The sequence below is a fragment of the Varanus komodoensis genome, unplaced genomic scaffold (assembly GCF_004798865.1).
Source record: "Varanus komodoensis strain SLA01 unplaced genomic scaffold, ASM479886v1 scaffold70, whole genome shotgun sequence".
Taxonomy (NCBI): domain Eukaryota; kingdom Metazoa; phylum Chordata; class Lepidosauria; order Squamata; family Varanidae; genus Varanus; species Varanus komodoensis.
In genome coordinates, this window is record NW_025336348.1 from 2,598,558 (window position 1) to 2,625,631 (window position 27,074).

General features: G+C 44.0%; 1 long non-coding RNA gene across 3 annotated transcripts; it reads right to left on the reverse strand.

Moving 5' to 3' along the window:
- Positions 1-13,751: 13,751 nt before the first annotated feature.
- Positions 13,752-26,386, reverse strand: LOC123034679. 3 transcript variants are annotated; one of them, XR_006416822.1, is made up of 3 exons: positions 26,212-26,386; positions 25,574-25,711; positions 13,752-14,640 (listed from the first exon to the last, which is right to left on the reverse strand). It is a non-coding gene; the product is annotated as an uncharacterized LOC123034679 (long non-coding RNA). The 3 variants fall into 3 exon arrangements; XR_006416820.1 differs by lacking the exon at positions 25,574-25,711; XR_006416821.1 differs by lacking the exon at positions 25,574-25,711 and having other exon boundaries at positions 26,206-26,386.
- Positions 26,387-27,074: the final 688 nt, after the last annotated feature.

Below are 27,074 nucleotides of genomic sequence, written 5' to 3' on the forward strand. Positions count from 1 at the left end.
GTCATTCATCTTTGTCTGGGTGGAAAACAGATTAATAAGTGGCATTTTTCTTGTTGAAAGGAACACTTAATTGTACCCTTGATGGTACACCCACTTTTTTGAAGGGAAAAAAATACAGAGATTGTTTTGGGCTCTAACAAGAAGTAAAGAACATAATGGCACGGTCAGGCGAAGACTTCATGCAGACCTTCAACGAGTGCTGATTGCAACAGAACATCAAGGAATTAAGGGTGTGAAGAGAGGAACAGCTCCTTCAGAGAAACAGAACATACAAAAATGCCTGTTTGTGTAGCAGTGGAGGATGTCAGCTTGATCCAGAACTTCATTGAGTCAGAATGGCTGGAATATTGGATACTGGAACAGAGAGCCAGTGTGGTGTAGTGGTTAAGAGCATGGGACTGGGACTCAGACGATCTGGGTTCTAGTCCCCGCTCGGCCATGGAGCCAACTGGGTGACTTTGGGCCTGTCACAGACTCTCAGCCCAGCCTACCTCACAGGGTTGTTGTTGTGGGGATAAGATGGAGGAGGAGATGTAAGCTGCCTTGAGCCCTTTGTAGGAAAAAGGCAGGATTCAACTCGATAAATAAATAAATAAATAAATAAATAAAAATATGGTGGTGGGCAGCCAGTGATACCCCTGAGTGTGACCACAGCAACAGCAACATAGACACTGCCGTGCTGAATTAAAGCAACTGTCTCACCATTCTGCATCCAGATATTCCTAGGTGCTCATAGATGCACTCAATAGAGATGGACACCCCATATGGTCCACCCCAGATCATCTGGGAACTTTGCTGCTTCTGAACATTGACTTTTGCTAGACAGATATTTCTTTGTTTTCCACCAACTTTTCCACCAAGCAGTGCTCAAAGCAGCAAACAGCAATGGTACAAAAGCAATAAAATATGGTTTCTTTGTTCTTTGGTTTTTTGTTCTTTGTTAGCTGTCCAGAGACTTTTAGTAATAGGATGGCATAGAAAAATTTTAAACTAACTAAATAAAGTAAAATATAAGAAAGCATACGGAAGCAACAATAACATGCCAACATAAAGAAAACATTAAAAAGTTAGGTAAAACATTGAGCAAAACAACCTGTTCAGCCAAATTACACCATATTTTCAGGTCAGATTATGAGCCAAAGAGATGTGCTTATGCCTGCTGTTAGGAATTTGTTAAGGACGGAACTTATTCAAATGGTATTTTAATAATGTTTACTATTTATAGATTTTAATTGTGCAGCCAGTGTGTTTCCGGGTTTAAATTGTAATAGTTATTATTTTGTATTTATTTATTTTTGTGAGCCGTCCCGAGGCTATGTAGCAAGGGGACGGCATATAAAAACTTTAAATAAATAAATGAACAAAGAAACAAAAAAACCAGCTGTCCACAGGATCTTTCACACAGGATGAGTAAAACAGCCTCCTTCTGCCCAAGCTCCCCAGTAAATGGTATCCTCTCTCTCTCAAAGCCATCAAGATCAGGAGCCACTGATTACCTTCTTCTCCATGAATTGGCCCGATCTTTGCATAGAACAATTCCCCAGCTCAGGGTTTCATTTTACTCAGACCTAAAGATTCGTTTCCTGCTAATTAGGGAGTGATACAATGGATCATCTGGAGAATATTTCAGACTCAGGAAGTCCTTGTTTATGTGGTTAGACCACAAGTAGCAATCTAAAGCCCTTTCAAGAAATAGATTGTCGCTCCCTTTCTTGCCGCTCTACTTTCTTCCAATATCCACCTCTGGGCCAAAACCTCGCTGCCAATTTGCCATGCAGCTCTACTTTACAGACTGTGAGTATTTACCAGTGCGAGGTTGCCTAGACAGCTGCCTCATTGTGGCCCTGAGAATCTAAGAGCCAGGCAATTCTACTTTGGTATTCTTCTGGTATCTCTAATGCTTGCCCTTTTATGTGGATCATGCTGTTAACACATTCTCTAGAAGTAAACATAAGAAGCCCTTTCCCCCAAAAAAAGTTTAGTGAGTACAATGAAGATCTTCTTTATAGCTTTTTTCTAGGACAGGTATGGGGAAATGTGTGATCCTCCAAGTGTGGGTGGACTTCAACTCTCATCATCCCTAATCAGTATAACCAACGATAAAGGATGATGGGAGTTGTACTCCAAGAACATCTGGATTGCTGCTTCCTAGGACCATCAACCAAAACAGAATTTAGCTGAATATTCACCTGCTTAATTGATCAGGTGCATCTCAATCTATTTGCATCACACACACACACACACACACACGCAGACTCACACACTTCGTTTCTGTACCATCCGCTAGCTGAAGCTCTCTTAGCATATGAACTACATCTTTGCAAATGTGCTTTTCTGAAATTCCCGAGGAAGCAAGCCAGTTAACAAACCAAGCGGTGCCCTGCCTGTGTGGGATTCTAGATTGCATGGAAGCCATTCAATACACGGTAAGAAGGCCTCCCTGTGCAGTTCTGAGCGTACCCTGTGCACTAATGCCATGCAGAATGAGCTAGATCAGAACAACCGCCCTTTCCACATGTGGTGCTAATTAGTTAATCAATATATACGTGCATTGTGGTGCAGTGGTTAAGAGCGTGAGACTGGGGCTCAGGAGATCTGGGTTCTAGTCCCCTCTCAGCCATGGAGCCCACTGGGTGACTTTGGGCCAGTCACAGCCTCTCAGCCCAACCTACTTCACAGGGCTGTTGTGAGGAGGAGGAGGAGGAGGAGGAGGAGGAGGAGGAGGAGGATTATGTGAGCCATCTTGAAAGGAAAAAAAGAGGGATATGAATGCAATCAATGATTAACAATTAATTAATATAGACTTTTTCTGTACCTAAATGATATCACAGAGTGCTTTACTACATAAACATTTCAGATACAAAATATTCACAGTTAAAACTTTTAGAAGAGAAATACAAAATGTCTCACTGGAAACAATTAGAACTTTTAAAATCGGAGGTTTAGCCGTCAACAAATTGAACAGCACAACCGGTCAGGGACAACATGGGTGAAGAGGTGGGTCCAGTTGGCTGCAGTTGGCACCTCCTACAAACCAGCTGGGAGTGTGTGCCACAAAATGGGTGTCCCCACTGAGAAGGCTCCCATTCCCAGTTGCTCCTTGGTGGCCAACTACTGGTTATGGTCCAACTAGCAAGACTTCTTCCAATGATCATGATTAAAGAACAGAGCTATATCAGGGAAGGTGATCTGCCAGGTAATCTAGTCCTAAATTGCACAGAGCTTTATACACCATAAATAAAACCTTGCACTTGGCTTCAGAGATGATGGTGCAGTTACTTAGATACTTGAATAACATCTGCATGGCCGCATGTCCCTGTCTAGAAACATAGAAACAGAGCGAGTCAGAAGGGGTCTCCCGGGCCATCTAGTCTGACCCCTGGCTCCAGCCAGCTCCGCCCATGACATGCCCACCATCATCTACATCCGCTTCAGATCCTGGCTATTCCATGCTGTCCCAGGTGCAGCTTCTACACCAAAAGCAAAGGTACTAAATGCATTTCAAAGGCAAAGGTACAAAGTGTATTACAACAGAAGCTGGGATACCAGCAGTACCCAGAGAGAATGAACCTCTCTAGGCTGGGCTACCAAAAAGTCCTGCAGGTGGGACTGCCTTTGAAGATAGTTCAGAAAGTGTAGTGAGCTGGTTAGAGAGTTGGGAGATCCACGTTCTAGTGCCCACTTGGCCATGGAGCCACCTGGGTGACTTTGGGCCAGCCACTTACTCCCAACCCTACCCACCTCACAAAGTTGTGGTTGCAAGGATAACATGGAGTTTTGCAAGCCACCTTGGGTTCTTCACAAGAGGAAAAAAGTGGGATATAAATGTTTTGGGGTGATGATGATGATGATGATGATGATGATGATGATAGTGGTGAGGCTACCCTGGTGGTGGGACAAAACTTATCCTGCCTATACTGTGCAAGGTGCACTAATTACTAATAAGTTTCTGAGCCCAATTTTGATTTTGAAATGTAGAGCCTTGAAGAGCTTGGGACCGAAAGAACTGAACGGCTGCCTCCAGCCATAATGGTCTGCCCACACCTTCAGATCAGTAGCAGAGGCTCTTCCCTCTTGCCCAGGACGATTAAGTGGCCAAATGCACAACACTTTTCCATAGTAGCACAGCCGTGGCGGGGGGGTGCACTGCCATCGAGGGCCCATCCAGCCCTTTCTAGGTTTTTAAGAAGGCCGAGGAGACCACTGTGTTTACTCTGGTCTCCCCCTGACTATGCTTTCCCACACTGGTAGTTGTGTTGTAGGTGTTCAGTATTGTTTGGGCCAGAAGTTTTATGCTGCAGGGTTTTTGATGAATATTTGGTGTTTTATTGCTGTATTCATGTTTATTATATGAATTTTATGGCTTCCCGAGGTATTGTGGCCTCGCTGTCCCCAGGCCAATGGGACTAATGAGCTCATCAGAGAATGCCCTGAATATCTGAGGGCCTCCGTCACCCAAAAGGGTCACTGGCTACCAAGGTTTTGGGACCAGGGGCCAGTTTTGCTTTTTGGCCTGAAAGAGAGAGCAACAGAACAGCCGTGTGGGTCCAGACTGAGAATAGCTGGAGCCTATTATGCATGTCTAGGTAGCCATGAGACCCCCCCCCACCGCCCCCACCCAGCTGATTGCCATATGGGTAAGTCAAGTCAGCGATGCAGGAAGAGCATGGCTAAGACAATGAACTCCTCAGGCCTCATTAGCTTTATTTTTGTTTCCTTCCAGGCCCTGCTGAGTGCTGACAACAGTACAATAATATTTTCCACATTTCCAAGGATTTCGTTGGAGTGCTGCAGCAGCTGGTATGGATTATTGCTTTTAGTATAGGTCAGAAAGACAAAAGGGGCAACTTTGCTTTAAAAATATTGTGCCTCAAGAACTGGCTAGCTGATTCTGAACAATAGTTGTTTTCCCTAAAGCCCATTCATGGCTTCTTGGCCAATTCGAATACTCCATAGCCATATTTCTCTGCAGGGTAGGAGCTGAAACAAACACTTTGTGCAGTTTGAGCAAGAAAGGAAGAAGAAATTTGAGTTTCAGAGCTGGATGAGGCAGGTTGCTAAGTTGTTTCAAACTTTCCTTTAATATTATGTGGATATAGGAGAGGTTATGCTTTGGGGTTATGTCACTTGCCTCCTACCTGCTTAGCCTGAATACTTTAGAGGAAAAACTACACAACTCCATCTCCAGTTCTCTCTTGCCACTAGCAAATGAATGGCACAATGGCTTCCTTCCTTCTCTCTTTCTCTCTTCCCCCCTCCCCTGTCTCTGTCTCCATTGATCAGATTTGCATCCTATTCTGCTTCAGAAGAACACCAGGTAGAACACGTGATTCCTCACTTTTATCCTCACAGAAAACCCTTAATGGATTTGAGGTCCCATAGTGAGCTTCGTGGTTGAGTGGAGATTCCAACCCAGGTCTCCCTGGTTTAATTCCAGACTCCCCAAATCTCTTACTGCAACAGTCACAACTGCCACACCACAGCGCAACAGGGCAACTGGTATTCAGGATGTACATTTTGGTTGGATCAAGACAAAAAAGTGAGATGATCTCCATTCCGGTTCCAAAACTCTGTCTGCCAGCCACCACCAAACAGACACAGCAGTACTGTCTGAAACCACAACCCATCCTACCTCTGGCTCTTTCTTCCAATGCTTCCTAACTTGCTTGCCAGCCACCATAGTTTTTAAAAGATGGCTGCTCTGTCCTTTTAAAGGCGTGTAAAATCTGCACCAATAGGAAGAGAGAAGCAGGGGAAGAGAATGGCTGATGCCTGTCCTGGAAAAAGAAATGTCTTCCATTCATGTTGGGAAGCCATGTTTTCCGCAGAATTGAATCTGTTGTCGTCACGTGCCATCAAGTCACCTCTGACTCATGGTGACCTTATGGATGAAAGCCCTTCGAAATGCCCTGTCCATGACAGCTCCATTCAGCTCTTCCAGGTTTGAGGCAGTGGCTTCCTTTGTGAATTCAATCCATCTCATATTTGGTGTTCATTTTCTTCTTCTTCCTTCAAATGTCCCTAGCTTTACAGTCTTCACCGGGGAGTCTTCCCTTTCTGTCATGATGTACTGGAAATAAAACAGCCACAGTGTAACCATTTTTGCTTCCAGGGCAAGTTCTGGCTTCATTTCATCCAGGACCACTGGATCATCTTTCTGTTGGTCCAGGGTATTCACAAAGCTCTCCTCCTGCACCATGTTTCATACATAACAATTTCCTTCCTGGCAGCTTTCTTCGCTGTCCAACTTTCTCATCCATATATATGTAAGCCATCCCGAGGCATTAAGCAATGGGACAACATATAAGAACTCCAAATAAATAAATAAAATAATTAATAAATATAGTGATTGGGAATGAAGTAGTTGAGATGAACTTGGCCTTGGTCTCCTGTGAAATGTCCTTACATTTGATGATCTTTTCTAGCGGCTTCCTAACAATTAAACTGGTCAAGGCAGCAAGTAGTGGCACCTCTGCCTGTGAGAAACTACCCTGTTTCACCATTCTCTGTTCTGACCGTAGCTTCTTGGCCATGATACAGTCCGTGCAGAAGGACAGTCAAGTGCAGAGGCACCCCCGTTTCTTGGGGGACCACCCATAGCTTCTAGTGAGCCACACAGTCAAAGGCTCTGTTGTAGTCTATAAAGCAGAGACTGATCTTCTGAAATTCTCTGGTGTGCTTCAGTAGCCAACATATATTTCCAATAAGATCTATAGTGCCTCTTCCTTTTCAGAATCTAGCTTGGACACCCGGCATTTCCTGCTTCACAGAGGGTAATATTCTTTGTTGAAACACTCTGAGCATCTCGTTTCTTGCATGGGAGATTAATGCAATGGTCTCATGGGTGCTGCATTCTTTCACCTCTCCTTTCTTGTGGAATGAGATGTTTGTTAAATCATAAATCATACTAATTGATTCATTCCTTTCATTTATATCCCACCTTTCCATGAAAAAGTGGCTAACCACAAAAGAATATAATCAGCCCACATAACATAAGCAGACATCATAAGCAGTACATTAATAAATTCATAGTAAAATCGGACGGTATGCAGCTCCAAAGCATTGGACAACCCACCTCTGCAGCGTTATGGAGATATAAAATAGCGTGGGCAGAAGAGCACTCTGTGGAATTCCCCCTGTACCACCTTCTGAAACTGTTCCCCTGGAATATGTTCCACAAAAGGCTGTGGATCACGTGTAACAGCTGACATCCCAAATTCAAAATGGTGGACGATACCTTAAAATTAGCATCTTCTACCTCTGAACACTTCAAAGTTTCCTAACAGTCAATGTGACTTATTCAAGAGAAGAAAGCAAAGTACAAACAGATGTATTTCACTTTTAACCACTGCCACCAACTGGATTTGCTTTGGGGAGTCCCCATTCATTTACTGCTCTTTTCCACATATGGTACATCCATTAAAAATGGATTTTCAACCAAAATAGATTTTTTACTACATTTTGCAAACCTCGTAAACCTTTGTAGCCCTCTAAGCATGATGAGATGGGAAGGAAACCAAAAACCAAGTCCAACACTCAAGCAGTTCACAAATAATTTCACCCTCTGCCCCACGACAAAATTAACCCATATACTCTTAACCACTGTATGCCATAAGGAGAAAGCAGGGGTGGAAAGATAGCCTTGTTTGTGGACATGATATGGATACAAATTCGTGGACAGGGCCAGTATGATGGTGCCAACCTCCATACATCACAAATATGATATATGAGAAGTTGCCTTACACCCTTGGTCCTTATAACTTGCTACCGCCTACACCACAAATGCTGAACCACTTTGAGCCCAAAGCCCAAATTCCATTTCATAGTAGCCTTGGAGGCTGCATTCAAGTGGTATATGGAGCCAAGGCCAGAGGGAGAGGCCAAAACTACCATTATGAGAGCATAAGCTCATACCAAGGGTCCATCCAATCCAGCATTTTGTTCACACACTGGCCAACCAGCTGCCCACAGGAAACCTATCAATATGACACAAGTGCAGCATCACTCTCCCACACGTGTTCTCCAGATACTGGTGTACATAGCCATATTGCTTCTGATGCTGGAGCGTAAAGCTTTCACTACTGAAAACTCTTGCTGCACGTAACAAAGCCTCAGAAGAGGCATTTCAACTTCGAATGAGGTTTCCACAACAGCTTACCAAACAATCAGAGGTTGGGGAAAAGAATATGTGAGCACGGCTATCTTGGAACCATGGACAGCCAGACAAGGACCTCAGATTGGACAGATTTGTTCCCCAGGCCAGATGTTCTGCAAACCTGAACTGCACTGACTGGCAGCAACTCTTCAGGTTGTCAGACTACAGTCTTTTCCAACCCTACCAAGAGATGTCATAAATTGAACTTGGGACCTTTTCAACACAAAGCATACACTTTGCCACTGAATTATGGTCTTGAGATCTGAGCAGGCTCCTCGATATCACATATAGAACCTACACCTGTACAGGGTCATGCATGTATGAGAGCTTGTTTAGAATTTACTCTGAATGCATGAAGGTTGGAATTGGGGACATTGACCAAGACCTGCATACCTCTTTTTACACATTCATGCCCATGGATATGCCATATCAGCATGCCTAACCTCCAAAGAAAAGGAAGGAAGAACCTCAGCTCTTCTATAAGAGTGCAAGAATGCCTCCGGTCTAAAAAGCACTCTGAAATTGCAAGGATTGGGAAAAGCTTCTGGCTAAGCCCTCGGAAGTCAATGCCACTAGATTTAACAACACACAAACTGATTGGTCTAACCTAGTCAAAGATGATCCTTTAAGTGCCTTCGGGTTCAAGCAAACCCGTCTGAGGAAGACCAAACTCCTTCTGTTAGGCATTGTCCCATCTGACGTAGCTGGAAAAAATTGCCTTGACCCCAAATGGAGCAAATCTTTGGCCCTAGGATGTGAAGCAGAATCCAGCCTTTTCTAGGAAAAACACTGCTAACAGGGTTCAGACTGGATTAGGAATCCGGCTGCCGTGTCTCAAAAAGGACAAGGAAAGCTCAGATGTAGAGCAGGAAAGGGCAAGGTTGGCCATATTTCCTTGTGAGGAAAGCGTACGACATCTGGAGCTTTTTAGTTCAGAAAAAAAGTGACATGAAGGTTGCATAAAATGATGCATGCTGGGAAAGAAAGTGGACAAGGAGACATTTTTCTCTTGCTCATAATTCTAGAATTTGGGGTCTTCAGATGAAGCAAGTTGGTGGGAGATTCAGGAATCCACCAAACAAAACAAAAAACCTTTTTCACTTAATGTATATACTGATGGCAAGTCTCTTAGATAGCTTTTCAATGTATTAGGCAGAGGGACAGAAACTGTTCAGCCCCGAGGATGAGGAAGAGGCTAAAAGTCATCCCTCGTCACTCCATCCCGCAATCCTGTACAAGAGCATGAAAGCTCAAGTTCTTAATCTTACTCCAAGATCTCCGTGAGGGTTCAAATGCTGAGAAGTCTCCTGTTCCTTAAAGAGTGCACAGAGAATGCTGCCGCTGGCCTCCGCTGTCCTGCAATGAGTAAAACTGCCTCTGGTGAAGTTTCTCTCTTCCACGCTGTCCTTGAAGGCCCAGGAACCCCGAGTTCAGAGCCTGAACTTGGCAAACTTAAATAATAACACTGTGCTGATGGCTTCCTTCAATCCATCCCCTGCCCCCCCCCACCAACACACACACTTCATAACATACAAAGACAAGTTTCTTCCAGAAAGTTCTTTCCATTTCAAAATGCTTTTCTCTTTGGTTTGAGATAAGGAAGCCCATATATGTATTGAGAGCATTTTTACAGTAACAGAAAAACCAAATATATCCAGAGACCAACATAATAATTTGATAGATTCCAGATGCTTCAGAAAGCCAGGGTCAAACGTTCTATATTACTTAACTGAAACAGGCCTTCCTTTTTATATTGTTGGGTAAATTTAGGCCCCCGAGATCAGCCTCTGCCATAAAATATGCTATCCAAAATATGGTTTACCTCAGAAGGCAAATCACTGTTGTTGAACTTCTGCACCAGACATTCTCCACTTTTGAGGAAACTTTTCTTACTAGGTGCAAGATTTTCAGCTGAAAATTCTCAGAAATGCCAGAGCTAACCAAGGAAATAACATTTAAAAATTCCCCAGGAAACCCAATATCCAAAGACAGATTTGATTAAAACTGAAAATTATTCAGTGCATATTGGAGGCTATGTTATGAGCCCATACAATGGTATGAGACTATAGAACATTGTCACTGCAAGTCAAGGAAAGCAAGGCATGAGTCTTAAATGTTTGTGGTTTTTGGTGCAGGAGTGAAATTGTAAATCCTTCTGCTCTTGTTACACTGCAGGGGGTTTCTTTATCCTAGAATATCTGTCTATCAGTGTAATTGTATGGCTGTGAAAGCTGGACCATAAGGAATGCTGGGCACCGAAGGACTGAGGCCTTTGAATTGTGGTGCTGGAAGAGACTCCTGCGAGTCCCTTGGACCGCAAGGCGATCAAACCAGTCAGTCCTAGAGGAGATCAACCCTGACAGCTCTTTAGAGGGCCAGATACTGAAGATGAAACTCAAATACTTGGCCACCTAATGAGAAGGAAGGACCCACTGGACAAGACCCTAATGCTGGGAACAATTGATGGCAAAAGGAGAAGGGGACGGCAGAGATTGAGGTGGCTAGATGGAGTCACTGAAGCAGTCAGTGTGAGCTAAAGTAGACTCCAGGGGATGGTGGAGGTCAGGAAGGCCTGGAAGAATGTTGTCCATGGGGTCACGATAGGTCGGACGTGACTTTGCAACTAACAACATCATACTCAGGAAAATGTGGTATTGAGTTCAAAGAGGCTTATTGTCCAGGAGAAGGGGGCTTCCTTGAGATAAGAAGGGTTGTCATTTGTAGCAGAACACATGCTTTTCCTGCAAGAATTTTCAGGCACAATCTGCAATTTCTCCAGGTAGGGCTAGGAAACAGTCCTGCTTGAATCCCTGAAGAATTGCATGGAACCCACTCAAGTTTCAACAATACTGGGCTAGGAAGACCAGTGGTCAGGCTTAGTATAACGTGGGTTCCTATGCACCTAAATATGCATTAGGTCATGCCCTAAAATGAGGAATTGGAATTTGCATTGTACAAGCACAAGCCGGGTAGCTAAGCTCATCTCTTAAAATCTAATCTCTTTTTTTGCGATCATCTTGCATTGGATGAAGTTGACACAAAGGAAGGCACTACAATAAATATGCAAGCAGCCACCTCTCATGGCCAACTCTGTTCTCCATATTGGTACTTGTGTATTATTGTGATTACTTGACATTGCACAAGACAGGCAAAAAAAAAAATTAACATGAATTTTTGCACATATTTGTGGAAACTAATGTGGGTAAATGTAAAATGTATTATATACATTATATATTTAGTCACCTAGGCAGCCCTGGCAAGGCACCACTGGTGATCAATTCTCAGTAACAAGGTGCAAAATAAAACCACAACATGACAAAAATGGTTCCCAAAGACAGGGAGACAGGAAAAGCCCAGGACTCCTGTGGAATTCCTGGGTAACCAAGGTGGGGGGCTTGGCACAGCCGCCCAGTGCACCCCATGGAATGGTCTGTTGAGTGGTCAGCTCAGGTTGCTCAACTTGTGTCATTGTTGTGTCATGCAAACCCTCCCAAAAAATCTTAAGCGCACTTCTCTGGGAGTAGGCTGAACAGAAGGGCATTTACATCTAAGTAAGCATATAAGTTTATTCTATGCCTTCTTTCTCTCAGCTCCCTTTTTAGGTATGTTGACCAAGAAAGTGAATGAAGGCATTTCTTTTGGCAACCTGATAGTTCTTAAAGGTGCTCCCCTCCTGCAAGTTGGAATCCATTTCCCCTCACAGAAATAATTTTGGATTCTTTCTGTTAAAGCTCCCAGCAGGAGAAAACAAAACACTTGCATGCTCTAATCTATTTTCACAGATTTTTTTTCTTGCCGTGAAATACAAGATCTCCTTAAATTCAATCACTGCAGTGGCATTTGGCTTACCCTGTGGTTCAGTCCATCCAAAAATCTATGGATGGATTTATGGATGAAGTGCAACGTACCATTTAGAATGTAAGCCACCCTAATGCAGTTTAGTGCCAGTTCATCTTGTGGCGCTGGCACGGATGGTGAAGGTGGGAGGGTCCTCCGAGAACCAGCAGAATTGCGTGGCAAAGCTTTCCCCTTTGAGCTGGGTCGCAGTTGTTCTGGTGCAGGCAGATGAGGCCCAGAGGCAAGACACAAGGCAAGAGATGTGTTCAAATCAGGGTGGAGATGGGGACACGAGACATCTCTCTGTACTCAAAAGAACACTTGCAGATGCTAATTAGCTGTCCTGGCCATTTCATCATTTATGCATGCAAATATTTGAAAGGTTGAACATGCACCCTTCAGCAGAGTGGTTTATAAACAAAAAACAAGTTAAAATACACCACTAAGAATGTGTGAATCAGACCAGGGGTCCATTTGGGCAGGAATTTTGATCACACAGTGGACGGCAGATGCCTGCAGGTACCCCTAAACAGTGCAGCACCCTCCTGGCCATGTTCCCCAGCAACTGGTATAAAACGGCATGGTGCATAGTCTGGTAACTGTATGCTACCCCCAGTAATAGCCAAGAAGAATGGTCCCCTACAGCCAATCCTAATGCATTAGCCAATCCTGAAGGAGCACTTACATCCATATATGCCCTCCCTCCCCCTGAGATCGGCGGGAGAGGCCCTTCTCTGGGAACCCTCCGTGAAAGAAATTAGGAGGGTAAGCACCAGGAGGAGGGCTTTCTCTGCGGTGGCGCCTAAGTTATGGAACGCACTCCCCAGAGAGGTCCGCCTGGTGCCGTCGTTATTTGTTTTTCGGCGCCAGGCGGAGACCTTTTTATTTAAGCAGCATTTTAACTGTTAATATTATTGGATTTTATCTGGCCAGGGCAGCTTATTTTATATTGGTATTTTTGTATTTTTAATTTAATGTTTATATTTTTCAATTTAATATTATAATTATTTTTAACTTATTGTTGTAAGCCGCCCTGAGGCTTCAGCGAATGGGGTGGCATAAAAATGTTTTAATAAATAAATAAATAAATAAATTTTAAATGCTGTGTGAATTTGCCCCTGAGCATCACAGCAAACCTCTCCGCACATTCTTCTCTATTTAAAAAAACCCTTTTATGACCACATCTGCAAAGCTGTAGCTGTAAATTGGATTTCAGATGATGCTTTCACAGTTCTGGTCTAGAAGGACCTGCAGCTTGGGTTGATTCATGTCGCAGCAATTAAGTAAGAACAGGATCTGCTGGTGCTCAGGAATGGAAGAATCTATTTTTGGTACTTTTCATGTTCCTGTCGTTGTTGTTGTTGTACTCGTTCCATTCTTTTTCCTTTTCTTCCTGATCCACAATTTAAAATGACATATTTTAATAGTACTTGAAAGCATGCTTTCTACCAACCCTAACCCTATCTTATGCCCCTCAAGAAAGTTGATAGGCCCTAGAATTACACCTTCATTTTCTTCTTTTTGCCATTTTAAATTTAGCTTTTCTTGAGCTTTGAGAATTTCTCCAGTCTTGAGTTCAGTGAGTCCCACAATTTGTGGGTTTTTTTAAAGTGGGCATGAACATTCTTTAACATTGTTCTGCTAACACATACAATTCTGCTAACACAAACAATTTGTGTGCCTTTCACCTAAAATACACAGATTTGCAAGCTGTTGTCCTCATTTAACAATCTTTTAGCAATATTTTCTCTCATATATACATTTGTGTGTGCATTTTTAATCAGAAACCGCCATTTAAAAATTTGGAAAAGGGTGCATTGAGAGGATAACTGAGTTTGAGTCACATATTGGTTTAACAATGCAAATTAAGTTCTTGTGAGATGATTACATTCCCTCCTCCAACTCTGTTTCCCATTGGCTGTTGGTGGATCATTGTGTGAACAGAATGCTCAGCTTGATGCACTTGAAGTCTCATCCAGCAGTATTCTTCTGCTGTTCTGTATCTTTTTTTCACCTGAAAACTATCTGGTGAACATTTTGGCAGCCTTGCACCAATTCTGCTCCCCCTCCACATTCTGCTTAACAATAGCAATACCAAGCTTACCCTGCCCCCAGATCAACCCAGATTGGATTCTTGTAGAAAGCTTGTAAAATGCATCCCAATTCTGGGCTCAGAATTCTTTCCTTCGAGGAGCGTGTCTTTTCCACCATGCTTCTTTTGGGAGATCTTGGTTTTCATGACAGTAGAGGGGGTGGTGGTGATGATGACAGTGTACAAGCCTGAAGTCTGCCCACCCTGGTCCAGAAAAAATAAATAAGACGCACGAACCATTCTGTGTCACTTAGTGTGCAATGCATTACCAATTGAGCTTCCATACCAGCTGCTCATACAAAGATGTGTTGAATCATTGAAAGATGCATGGTGAAAATCAACAGGAGCGGTGATTCTAAGGAAACATCCAGAGAGGGAGCGATTAAGCACGTTATCCCTACCCTGGCACTGCTCTTCTTCTCCCGGCCTCTTCCTGTTTTTTATTTGAACCATCAGGAGGAAAAGAGCCCTTAACTTGATGTCATGCCTTGTTTGGCTGCAAAGTTGCATTCCTTCTACCACTTCCTCCAAAATCGTCACAGTGAAACCAGTGAGGCTGAAACATAAGATGAACATGGGGCAATTTTTAGTGAAAATAGAAATCTTTTACGTTGGCAATTGTTCTTAAAAGCTTCATAGGGTGCATTGTTAAATTAGGAGGGTTACTAGCAAAACAGGCAGTGATGGCACAAAACTGGACAGCCTGAGAAGGCGATTAAGACAAATTTCTGGGGAAATTGGGATGCACTGATCTGTTCCATCTGTTTTTCAGTGTTTGTCAGGCCATCTGTTTTTACTTGGTCTACTCTTTGATGGAATCAGATTTTTTAACATAATTTTGTTCTACTGGCGCTAATTTATTACAATTTCAATTGCAATTGCAATTGCAATTAGTTGATTAACAAATGCATATTACAACTAATGCATGCTTGTACAATTTAAGGCATATGCTTCCAAAAAAGTAAAAAGTCAGCCTGCAACTCCACAGAAATTGTGTGACTAAGAAAAAGCTGCCCACTGTAGAATTCACAGACATCAAATTCACAGAAATCCAAGCTCATTTGGATCCACTGCAGTTTTCTCTGACACCCATGTGGACAATATGACTATCAGGAACTACAGGTTGCAATGACTATGTGCTTTCTTCAGTAGGGGGTACTAGTTGCTGGAAAATGCAAGCAATAATGCACTAGGAAATCCTTTTTGTGGGCTTCCTGGGGGTTTCTGGTCAGCCACTGCAGGAGCAGAACACTGCCTTGGATGGACTTTCAGTGTGGTCCAACATGGCTCACATTTCCTTACACAATTTACACACATGTATGCACAAAGGCACAGAGACACCTCAAAGCAATGGCGATCCAAAATGACAGTACCAAGTGTTCATATAACCAAACTTTCCCATGTAAACAAATGACTGTGCTTGAGAAGCATTGAGGATCATCACCTTGCAGTCACAGTTAGTCTCCAGTCAAGATGTCATAGTGATACCTTGGCTCAGCTACAGGTCCTGAAGGCACAATTCAGAGGTTTACTGTATCTACTGTATGGGAGAGGAAAAGGTAGGGAGTCCCACTGTGCAAGCACGGCATTGGATGTTGCCCTGTATCTTTAGATACAAAAACACATTCAAATACTTTCTCTCTTTCCCAGAAAGAGAGGGAAATATGCCTATTTTCTTGCAGCTAAGAGTCAATGAAACCCATGAGATAACAGAATCAAATGCACTGTCCAAGTTCTTAGCTTTCTTAGAATCATCAATACACAATCTGAATTGTATCATGATCATTTTCACAGAATTCAGCAGAGTGTACTTCTGAGCAAAAGTGCCACACTTTGCCTCTTTTAAAAAAGCTGTATGCATCCCAGTAAACTTGTTTATAGCAGAAAGTTCACACAAAAACACTTCTCTTTCTTTTAGATAAAGGATTTGGAAGTGGATCAGACCAATTATCTTCTAGATTCATCTGTTTCATGCTAGGTTGTAAGGACTGCCAGGGACGTATTTAACACCCATCTGAAAAGTTCAACATGTGTCAGAGAAACTTCTCCGGTCATACTGATAGTCACAATAAAAATTCTGATGGCAGCCATCTGCCCATTCCAGACAGCTGAATAACTTCCAGGGCTCCCCGAGAGGACAACAATGACATGGATTTTTCTACAGTATATCACAGATGGTTTGCGCAGCCAGGACCTTTGGGGGAATGACGTCAAAGGGGTTGCATGGATAGCTTTTAAAACTGCTCCAGGCTTGTCCTAAATGACATTAGGCCTTAATGAATGAAAGATGGGAGATACATAGATTGCTGTTAAATAATGACGCAAGGACAGTGTCTCACTACGCAGTGCACTTGAGTCTGTCCTCGCCTGTGCCGCATCCTTTGTGAGGGTTGCATCCAAAAAAAGGAGGTGAATCCTCACAAGCAAGCCATGCGTCCCATGCCTTGGTGGAGAGCTTTCGAAACCCCACCTGCACATACTGAAAGATGAATTGTTCAAAAGAGAACTGTACTTTAAAAAAAAAAACCTGTAGCAGCAGCAGAGGAGCAGGCAACCCGGCACCCGCCAGATGCAGTGAATGCCAACTCCCATAAACCCCAGCCAGCATGCTCCAGCCAGGGACCATGGGAGATGTAGTCCAGTACATCTGGAGAGCACCAAGCTGCCTAACACAAACATTGACTCAGGTTATTCATCCACGTAGGTAGGTGCTGCTGTCCATTTCAGGGGTGAGAATTTCAACCCTAAGGTCAAATTCTGTTTTGGAGAAGCCCTTGAGGGCCGCATGCCAGGGTTGGATGTGGTCAGTGGTGAAAGTATAGGACTGAATGCAAAACGGGTGGAGTCAAAAGTATTAAAAACCCTACTTACTCTCAGCAATTAAGCCTTAGGTGAAACTTTTCAAACTTCTAGAATGAGGGAGAACCTCACAACCTGACTGGTGGGGACAGAAAGGTGATTGGATCAGGAGGAGCAGGTGAACCAGAGGAGGGCGAAATGGGGAGCTCTGGAGGGTCAGAGGTACCTCCGGGCTTGAGGTTCCCCACCCCTGCTCTACTGCAATGGCTGGCTCTCCAGCACCTCTGCTAGCCAGATTCTTTAGCAAAGGATGGCAGATTTCAGCCCAGAGATCTTGCGAGCACACCAGGCTCCTCAGCCAAACATCCTCCACGTTCCCACAGCACGCAGTTGCGTTGCTCTGCAGACTGCCCCATCCCCTGCCGCCCTTGGAGGCACATTCTTTCTTCTGGCAGTTCACTGGAAATCACGATGCGTGAAAGGTGGCACGTCTGGCTGGTCTCAGTTACCTTGCGCCTCCTCCTCTTGAATCCATGGGCCACTGCAGGCATTCCGTCCGGGGCGAAGGTGGGAGAAGCCCGGATCGCAGGAACAGCACACAGCCAGAGAGGAGTGCATGCACAAGCCAAAGTGTCCATGCGCCTCAAATTTGGTTGCAATGGACCTGTTGTGACCTGCGCAAACTGAATGCTTCTTGCATGTGCAGACGTGTAGCGCTCACACAGGATCGGTTATGCAGTAGCAGACGCACATTTTCCCGTGGGCCAAGCCCACTCCCTCCATATGCAGGCTCTTTGCCCTTGCCAAAATGTTTTAACTGCTAAACGATTCTGTGCTAAAGCAGTTGCACCTGTTCCTCCTAAATCGAAGACATTCCTTTTTGTGGCTGCCTCATTCAAATGTGTGCTGGGTGGTAATGGCCTTTGCACCCTTGACTATCTCAATCGGTTAAGCTTTGGGAATTGTTTTGCTCCCTCCTGTCTTCAAGCTATGAAATGGCCTACAGGTTTGCTGGGTGAGTTTCCTTTTGAAGATAGCACTACCTATGGCACTTATACTTCTGAATATTGAAAATGAAAATAAATCTGCCAATAGCATGTTTCCATTATACAACTCCATGGTGTGCCCATGCTTGGAATATTTACTTATTTATAACATCTTTATGCCGCACCCATCGCAGAAAGCCTTGGGGCAGCTTACAAAGCAGGATAAAACAAACATAGAATAAACATTAAAAATTCGGAGCATCTCGGCTGTATCATAAAACCAATAAATAAAAACAACAGTTAACAATTAAAAATATCATTTAAATAAAAAGGTCTTGGCCTGGCACCGAAAAACAAATAAGGACGGCGCCAGGCGAACCTCTCTGGGGAGTGCATTCCATTGGTGGGGCGCCACCACAGAGAAGGCCCTCCTCCAGGTACTCACCCTCCTAAGATCCCTCACAGAGGGCTCCCGGAGAAGGGCCTCCCCCGCCGATCTCAGGGGGCGGGAGGGCATATATGGACTAAGCGCTCCTTTAGATAACCATTAATATTATGTACAGTTCTTTAAAAGGCATCAAAAGTGGATACTATAGAGTTGGGGAAAGTGTAGAAAAGAACAACTGATGAATTCAAGGTGCTGAAGCATCTCCCTTTGAGGAAGGGTTACAATATCTTAGAAAAAAGATATGGTGGGTGATGGAGAGACAATGTAAAGGCATGGAGTAAGTGGATACGGAGACCTTTTCCTCCATCACCCATAATTCTTGAATCCAGAGCCATCCAATGGAGATGACTGGTGAGAACGTCAGGACAGATAACAAGACAGATGTCTTCACACCACTGAGTATCACAGGATGCAATGATGGCTCCGCTTTCTGAATGGTTCTGAAAGAAAAGGGTGTGCTTGGTTGCCTCGATGCACAATGCGTATCATGGCCCAGAACCTTCTGTTAGGACAGAATATGGAGACACAGAATGGTTGCCCATAGGCATCAGATAAGGGTGCATTTCATCCCCTCACCTGTTCAAACTGTACACAGAACACATTCTAAGGAAAGCTGCACGAGGACCAGAGGAAACAGGAGTGAAAATTGGTGGGAGATAAACCCATAATTTAAGGCATGCAGATGATGCAATATCACTGGCAGGTAGCAGCACTGAACTGAAATTAGTTGTGATGGAAGTGAGCGAGGTGCAAAAGAAGGGAGGCTGCAGCCAAGAAATTTGGAGAAGACTGAAACTTTGAAAAGCAGCAATGAAGGAACTAAAAAAGATGATCAAGTATAAGGCCATTTCATCAGAAACCTCAGTCTTCTCTTCTCAAGGCTAAACACACCCAGTTCTTTCCATCTCTCCCCATAGAGCTTTGTTTCCAGGCCCCATATCCTTAAACTTGCCTTCTCTGAACTTTTCCTAGTTCGCATCTTTCTTGAAGGGTAGTGCTAAGAGCTGGACACAATACTCAAGATGGAGACTAACATGTACCAAATCATAAAGAACCAGCACTTTGTGTGACTTGGAAGCTATACTTCTACCCACATGGTGCTGGAAGAAAACTTTCTGAATACCCTGGAATAACTCAAAGATAAACAAGTGGGTCCCAGATCAAATCAAGCCAGAAGTTGCCCTGGAAGCAAAAATAACAAAGCTGAGGCTGTGGGACTTTGGGCACATCATGAGAAGGCAAGACTCCCTGGAGAAGAAAATCACGCTGGGGAAAGTCCAAGACAGAGGAAGAAGAGAAAGACCAAACATGAGATGGGTGGACTCTATCAAGGAAACCACAGCCTTGAGTTCACAAGAGCTGAGCAGGGCTGTCAAGGGCAGGTGATTTTGGAGGGCATGAATTCGACAATTCAGTGTTGTTCGTTGCAACAACAATGAAGAGATTAAAGAAATTCATGGAAAATACAGCCTTTTGTTGCCGATAGTCCTGATGGCTTTTTATACGGCTTATTTTATACTGTATTTTTGTATTTTTAATTTAATGTTTATATTTTTGATTTATAGTATAATTATTTTAACTTAGTGTTGTAAGCCGCCCCGAGGCTTCGGCGAATGGGGTGGCATAAAAATGTTTTAATAAAATAAATAAATAAATAAATGGCTCTATGCTGCCTTCAGTATTATAGGCAATATGTCTATATAGGCCATTTGCTAGGGAACATGGCCAGGAAATTGCTTTATGACGTAAGGTTTTCCCCAGGGCAGCTGTTTGGCCCCTGTGTGAACAGAATTCTGGACATGACGGACCTTGATTTGATCCTTTTATAAAATATTCTGTTTATTCTCAGATCTAAAATTGAAGCAAGCAAACAGCAGATGTTACCAGCCCCAAAGTAATGTCTGCATTCTGAAATCACAAAAAGCTGAATTCCCAGAACTTCTTAGCAGTCTTGCCGCTAACTCCAAAATTCTTCTTCCCCTTTTTCTCAAGCTATTTTTATTCCCAAGTAAACCAGTTTTTGAGGTTTTTAATAAGGCCAGGTGAACTGGTTTTGCAGCTGTCTCACAGAGATCCCTGGCCATCCAGTGGCTGATGCAATCTGTTGCATTCACTGCACATCTGTTCTTTTCCATTGCCTGGGTCCAGGATGTATCAAAGCCAAATAGATCCTTGGAATAACAGGACCTGCCATTCATTAGCATTTCTCTCACTGAGATATGGCTGTCCGCTAGCAGCCTCTCAAGTAGAGGACTCTTTTACAGCCTTTTCAGTCTTGCACACTATTTTACAAAGCAGGCGTATTGGTACCCCAGCTCAGAACTCAGGGGGACCTCAATGCTTAAGCAAGGCCCAGCTGGAAAGAAATCCGTCCGTCTTCCTTCCTTCCTTCCTTCCTTCCTTCCTTCCTTCCTTCCTTCCTTCCTTCCTTCCTTCCCTCCCTCCTTCCATATCCCACCTTTTCTCCCATTGTGGAACTCAAAGTAGCTGCATGCGCTTCCCACGTGGTCTCCTCTCCAAGTTCAGGCTTACCTCCTACATGGTGGATGCCTTCAGGCCCTTCCTGCCCAGAAGGATCCAGTGACCAGCCTGGGTGGATGGTGTCACTTTAGGGCCTAAATGTCCAGGGTCTCTTTAAGAAGCTGTCACTTGCAATTCAGCAGCTCCACACATCTGCACAAGGACCAAGCATTTCCCGGCAAAGACAAAATGTCTTTCAGGACAGCTTGACCATTGCTACCAGTAATCTCACAGAAGAACCCTTGCTAAGCCCATGAGGAACTTTGAACACAGTTTGGAATGACAGACCTGGGTGATTCAAAGTTCTGATAAATTCTCAGAAAATGGACTTTGTTTTGAGCAACTGTGTTCTTGGTCATCAAAGTGGCTCCCTCTCAACGTCAGGAATGAACTTTCTTGAACCCTCCCATAAACTTCCCTTTATGACAGCAAAATATGATGAATGGTTTAATCATGACATTGCTCTCATTATTTTCCATAGAAGAAAATCCTTTTTTCATAAGCCTTAAGTTTCATAAGACAACGAATACTACATTCCAGGACTTTGGATGTAATCAGCTCATCAATTGCAGCATCCAATGCTCTCGTCAGGGTTTCCATGATGTTCACCACCATGACTGATGGTTTTAATCCAGTGTTGCCTAAGACTGTGAGGGCCTCCATATTTCCTCAATCAAGAAACAAAACTCTGCACATTGGGAACATATGTTAGCAACTTTTTAAACGTAATGAAAATTCAGGTTCCTTGTGTGATTCAGTGGAATTTCGTATGGGCTGGTCCTTAGCTCATGTTAGAACAAAGCAAGTATCTTACGTTGGTGTGCAGATTGGGTCCATTAATTCTGCAAAGGAGCTTCAGAAGGAGGTGGGAGTAGATTCCAATTCAGACAAAAAGGATAAAGGGGAAGTGGAGGGGAGGGGAGGGGAGGTGGAGATAAGGGAGGTGGGAGAGGAGAAAGCCAATCTATTTCTAAAAGTTTGGGAAACCTGGGCTTTTCTGAGGAAGAGGAAGAGCAGGAGGGAAGGAGAATGACAGATGCAAGGCTGAGACATCAATTAAGAGGAGAAGGAGTGGGAGGCAGAGGGGAAGGGGGATGGGAGGGGAGGGGAAGAATTGAGTGGCTCTGCAAAACCAAGAACCGCCCTGAAGGCATGGGTTTGAGATATCATGCGCTGGGAAGGAGAGGGCATTAGTCAGTCCTAATCAACTTTCAGCCTGGTCATGTTGATGTACTGAGTCTATTGAATCTAACATAGCCTCACGCCCTGGAGGAATCCTCTCCTAGTGCAACCCTCCTTGCCACCCACTGATCTCAGGTGGAAGACAGCATTAAAGGTATGAGGAGCAAAGGTGCTGAGACTCACTCATGCAACGAAAACAGCTGCTGTCTGCTCACACACGTGACTCCCTGTCTTCACCTGCCCTGACTCCCTCTTGCAATGGGAGAGGAGGTGGAGTGGCCTATCCCATAATGACGAAGGAGATGGAACGCACGAAAGAGAAGCGGCTTGGTTCCCTCTGCTTCCCTGTGCAGGCAGGGCATTTGAGGATGGCGTGGTGCTGAACTTGTCTCTGGAGGAAAGATGAATATAATAACCAGGAAAGCCCATGCACAGTGGCGCCTGGAAGATCCACCAAGTCCTTGGCCAGGGAGCAAATGACATCAATGGATCTGATGTCACAGAGCCCATACAGGGCTTGGTGGAGGGGCCCTCAGCCCTGAATCATCTACCCTCCATAACCACCTCCAAGTCTTCACTGGATTCGGGGATCCACATTTGCCTCACATTTTCCCAAGACTAAGGTTTTTAATCAAGCCAGAGTTGTGGTGCTTTCCCAGAGATCACAACTGTTGGGGGTTGAAAAGCTAGTGAAGTCTTTATCTTGTGTTCCTTTTCAAGGTTAGAAAAAGTAAACGCAGCCAAGCCTGAGTCTCAGGCATCTGATCTAAATGAGGGGTGGGCAGCATCAGGTCTGCAGCGTTCCCACAACCAACTAGTGGAGATCCCCTCAAAGACCAGTGCAAGGAGAAGAAAACCTGCTCTATTCACTGATCCCTGAACAAACATAAGAATGAGGATTCCAGTGGCCCTAGCAGAGATGCCTTAAGAATAATGTTGGTTACCCATCTGGAGCATGGGATTTAGGCTTAGGCTATGAACTAAAAAAAAGTGACATGCTTTGAATGGGCTAATGGGATGATAAAAGGAGGTTCCATAAAGTACATTTCAAAAATACAGGCTGTGAATCACATCCCACAACTTTACAAGATGCAGTTAGGTGCATGTTGAGACAAGAAAAAGCCTACAACTCTAGCATACCAATGGAATCTTGCTTGGAGTTGTATGCCGTTTTTCCTGCCTGAAGTTGTATAGGATTGTGTCTTACTGAAGTTCTGTTGAAAGTGGGATGGAAGTGCACTAAAACAACTCAGAGAGCTGAACGTAGTTTTCCTGAGAGTTGAGTAGCCTTCGGTTTTGTTTTTACCTTCCCAGAGTGAGGGATCATTAATGTGGATATGATGTTTTGCAAGAAACGCACACAGAGATATTAGAAATCATTTTATGTCTCTGCATTGTCTGTTGCTGATTAACTTACACTGATGCAATAGCAATAAATTACTATTTTCTGGGAATGAACTGTCAAGAAGGAAGCTGTAGGGGGGCTTTTGTTTTGATACCAGCTTTAATTGCAAGCATTTAAGGGCAAAATTACTGCCTAATCTTTCCGATATATAGCCCTGTTGAATGACAAACGGTGTGTACCCTGTTTCATAGCTGATGGCATTCATCAAATGTTACAGCAATTCATTTTTAATAGTTTAATGGACTGTTCTAAGAGTTTGGTTTTCTTGGAGTAGAACTACATACTGCGGGGGGGGGGGGTCTGTCGCTGCCTCCTATAGTAAAACTCACAGTAGTGTAGTGTTACATTTTGAAATGTAGGTACTTGTTATAAGACTGTGAATATACACAAAAATAGATCCAGGAGCTGTTCTGTATTGCATAGTAGAACTGGGCATGTTTAGCCTGGAGAAGAGAGGAGATATGATAGCATCCTTCAAGTACTTGAAAGGTTGTCACCCAGAGGAAGGATGGGAACTCTTCTGGATCATTCCAGAGTGCAGAATACAGAAAAACGGGCTCTAGTTCTGGCTTGAACATCAAGTTCTGGCTGAACATCGGGAAGAAGTTCCTCACTGTTAGAGCAGTACAACGGTGGAACCATGAACTAGGGAGGTTGTGGGCTCCCCCACTCTGGAGGCATTTAGGATGCAGCTGGACAGCCACCTGAGTTGGTTTAACTTGGAGTCCTGCTTGAGCAGGGATTGCACCCAATGGCCCTCTGGCCCCCTTCCAACTCTATTGTTCTATGATTCTGTGATTCTAATGCCCAGTTTATTGGGATTGGCAGGGTTTTGATCCCATGCATTGTGACTGCTGAAGTGGGTTCGGATAACATGAGAACTACACTCAAGGGATGATTTTATTGAAACATGAGTTACCATGTTGTCTGAACTAGGGTACATAAGAAATCTGGGCATGAGAATCCATCAGATTCCCTGAGCCAGGGCTTCTTGGACCATTTTCTTGCCATGGAGAGTCTGACTTCCTGGTGAGCACACCAAGCATCTGTGCTGCCCACGTGACCCCTGCGCAAGCAGGGTCCCTCTTCTGCGCGCATGATTTGCAGCCTGTTTTTGTGCGGCACGTGAAAGGAAGAAGGTTGCCAGCTGCACCACTGGGGTTCTACAAGCATTTGTGGACTTCCTCTTGGCTCTGTGCACTTTCTTAGACAGGGCCAAGCACGAAGACCTGAACTGAAGAGGGATGGATTCCTCAAAGCTTCATTGCAATACTCAACTAAACCCAGGCGTGCCAACAAGCTGTTGCTTGTTAACCATGAACAGCCTATGCAGAGAACCCATGGTTTGTTGTTGGGTTTTGAAGTGTGGCTTGTTCACTATGGTTTCATATCTTGGCTGGATTCAGATAATACCATTTCAGCAACAGCCTATTGTGAAACCACAACCCACACTCAACCCATGTTCAACATTTTAGTGTGGGTTAACATGCTATCACAGACCAGCCAGTAGCTCCTGCTCCTGACTGCAGCAGTTCAGCTTCTAAAGCACATCAGACTTTAACAAACTTCTAAAGTACATTGGGCTTTATCAAAAGATCTTCATCCCACTGAAAAGCAACCACTAGCTTTTTATTTATTTATTTATTTTTATTTATTTAAACCGTTTTTACACCATCCCTTACCTTGGTCTCAGGATGGTTTAACAATAAGACAAAATTGTTAAAATAGAATAAAACAGAGTATCCTAGTCAAATTTTTAACCAGTAAACAATAAAACCCATATTAAAACAGTCAAATCTTAAAACATTGGGAAAAATAAAAAGGTTTTACCCTGGCACTGAAAAGAATGAAGTGACAGCAGCAGGCAAACCTCTCTGGCAAGCGTATTCCACAATCGGGGTGCCACCACAGAGAAGGCCCTTATCTGGGTATCACCCCCCCAATCTCCTTCAGGGAGGGCTTCCGGAAAAGGACGTCTGCCCCAGATCTTAAGGGGCAAGCAGGCACATGTGGAAGGAGATGCACCTTCCAGTAACCAGGCCCTAAGCCTTTTAGGGCTTTATAGGTCATCACCAGCATCTTAAATTGGGCCTGGACTTCAACTGGTAGCCACTGTAGGTGGTAAGGGACCGGCATTGTGTGTTCATACCTGCCAGTCCCTGTTAACAACCTGGTAGCTCTGAACCAACTGAAGTATCTGGACCGTCTTCAAGGGCAGTCCCACGTAGCGTGCGTCACAGAAGTCCAGTTAGGAAGTTACCAGCACATGGGTCACCGTTGCCAGGCACTGCAAGCATGGAGGAGCCTCATCAGAGAAATGGAAGGAAACCTTCCGCTGCTGCTTGAGTACAGCAGGACCCCCTATCCACTGGGATAGGTTCCAGCCCCCCAGTGGATGCCTGAACCACGGATACTCTATTGTACATATAAATTTCTTTTTCCACAGTTTCACAGACAGAAGATTTGGTCATACCATACATCCTAGCAACCTCAGCATTCATTTGTTGGTTTGTTTCCTTATTAAAGCAAGACTTTTTCCCTAAAGGAAGCACTTCGTAACTTCTCTTTGGCACTTTACAACTTCTCTTTCAGACCGAAGTCAACCATGAAAGTGTTAAGTGAAACCGTGGTAACTGAAGCAGCAGAATTGGGGTCCTGCTACATTTTTCACATACTCTGATTTTCTCTGGGCTGATTTGTACAAATAACAGCAAGAGCATAGAAGTCGGCATAGAAGTCTCCTAAATAAATAAATAAATAAATAAGATCTGAAAGCCTTACTATCACCTCTTCCACTTTCCAGTGCAAGGAAGGACCATCAGTCAGCATGGATAAGGCATCAGCTTGATGCAGAATACCCAGAAATGGACTGTCAAGGAAGCCCACCAGACCGGTACCCAGAGAACTGAAATGACTTTGCTGGCAGCGCTGCCATGATCAGAGGATTTCAGTTCAGTAAAGAACAGCAAGCAGAGGGCGGGCAGAGTTTGCCCTCTCTGTCCCAGCTAAAAATAGTTGTTTCAGTTGCTAAATCTGCTCCAGTTAATCCATTATCTAATTACAGGTGTCAGTTCAGCTGTGAAAGAGCCTCATTTAAACACCATCCCAGAAACTACAATTAAAAAACACACATCATGTGTAACAAAACACAACCAATTATAATCATCACTGTCAGGCTGCTATTTAGGCATTAGGTATAATTAGCTGTGTTAGAAAGCTCCGGGGTGTAGGCAGGAGGAAAGCCGGAGAGCAAAAGGGGTTTGCCACGGTCTTCTACTTTGTAGGAGGTTGTGCTGGTGTTTCCAAAGTCCTTGGTGGTCATTGTGACAGAAACAGTATTACTGGGCTTTTAGATCCCCACTCCTAAGACCTGTTGGAGTGGACAATTTACCTTGCTCCAACAGCAACTCTATTTCATTTCATTTTCACCCAAAGAAAGGTTTTAAGAATTTGGGGGCAACCTCTGTGGAGTGCTTCGAACAGACAAACTTAACCCATTTCCAAGCTAAAGTTGATCGGCATAACCCTTCATAGGAGCACAATTTCTCTGCTCCACATTTTTGATGGCATGGCTACGGCATGTGGCTTACCTCTGCTTTAGGTAGACCATGTAAGATCATATTCACTGGCTGAATTTTTACCTTGATGCT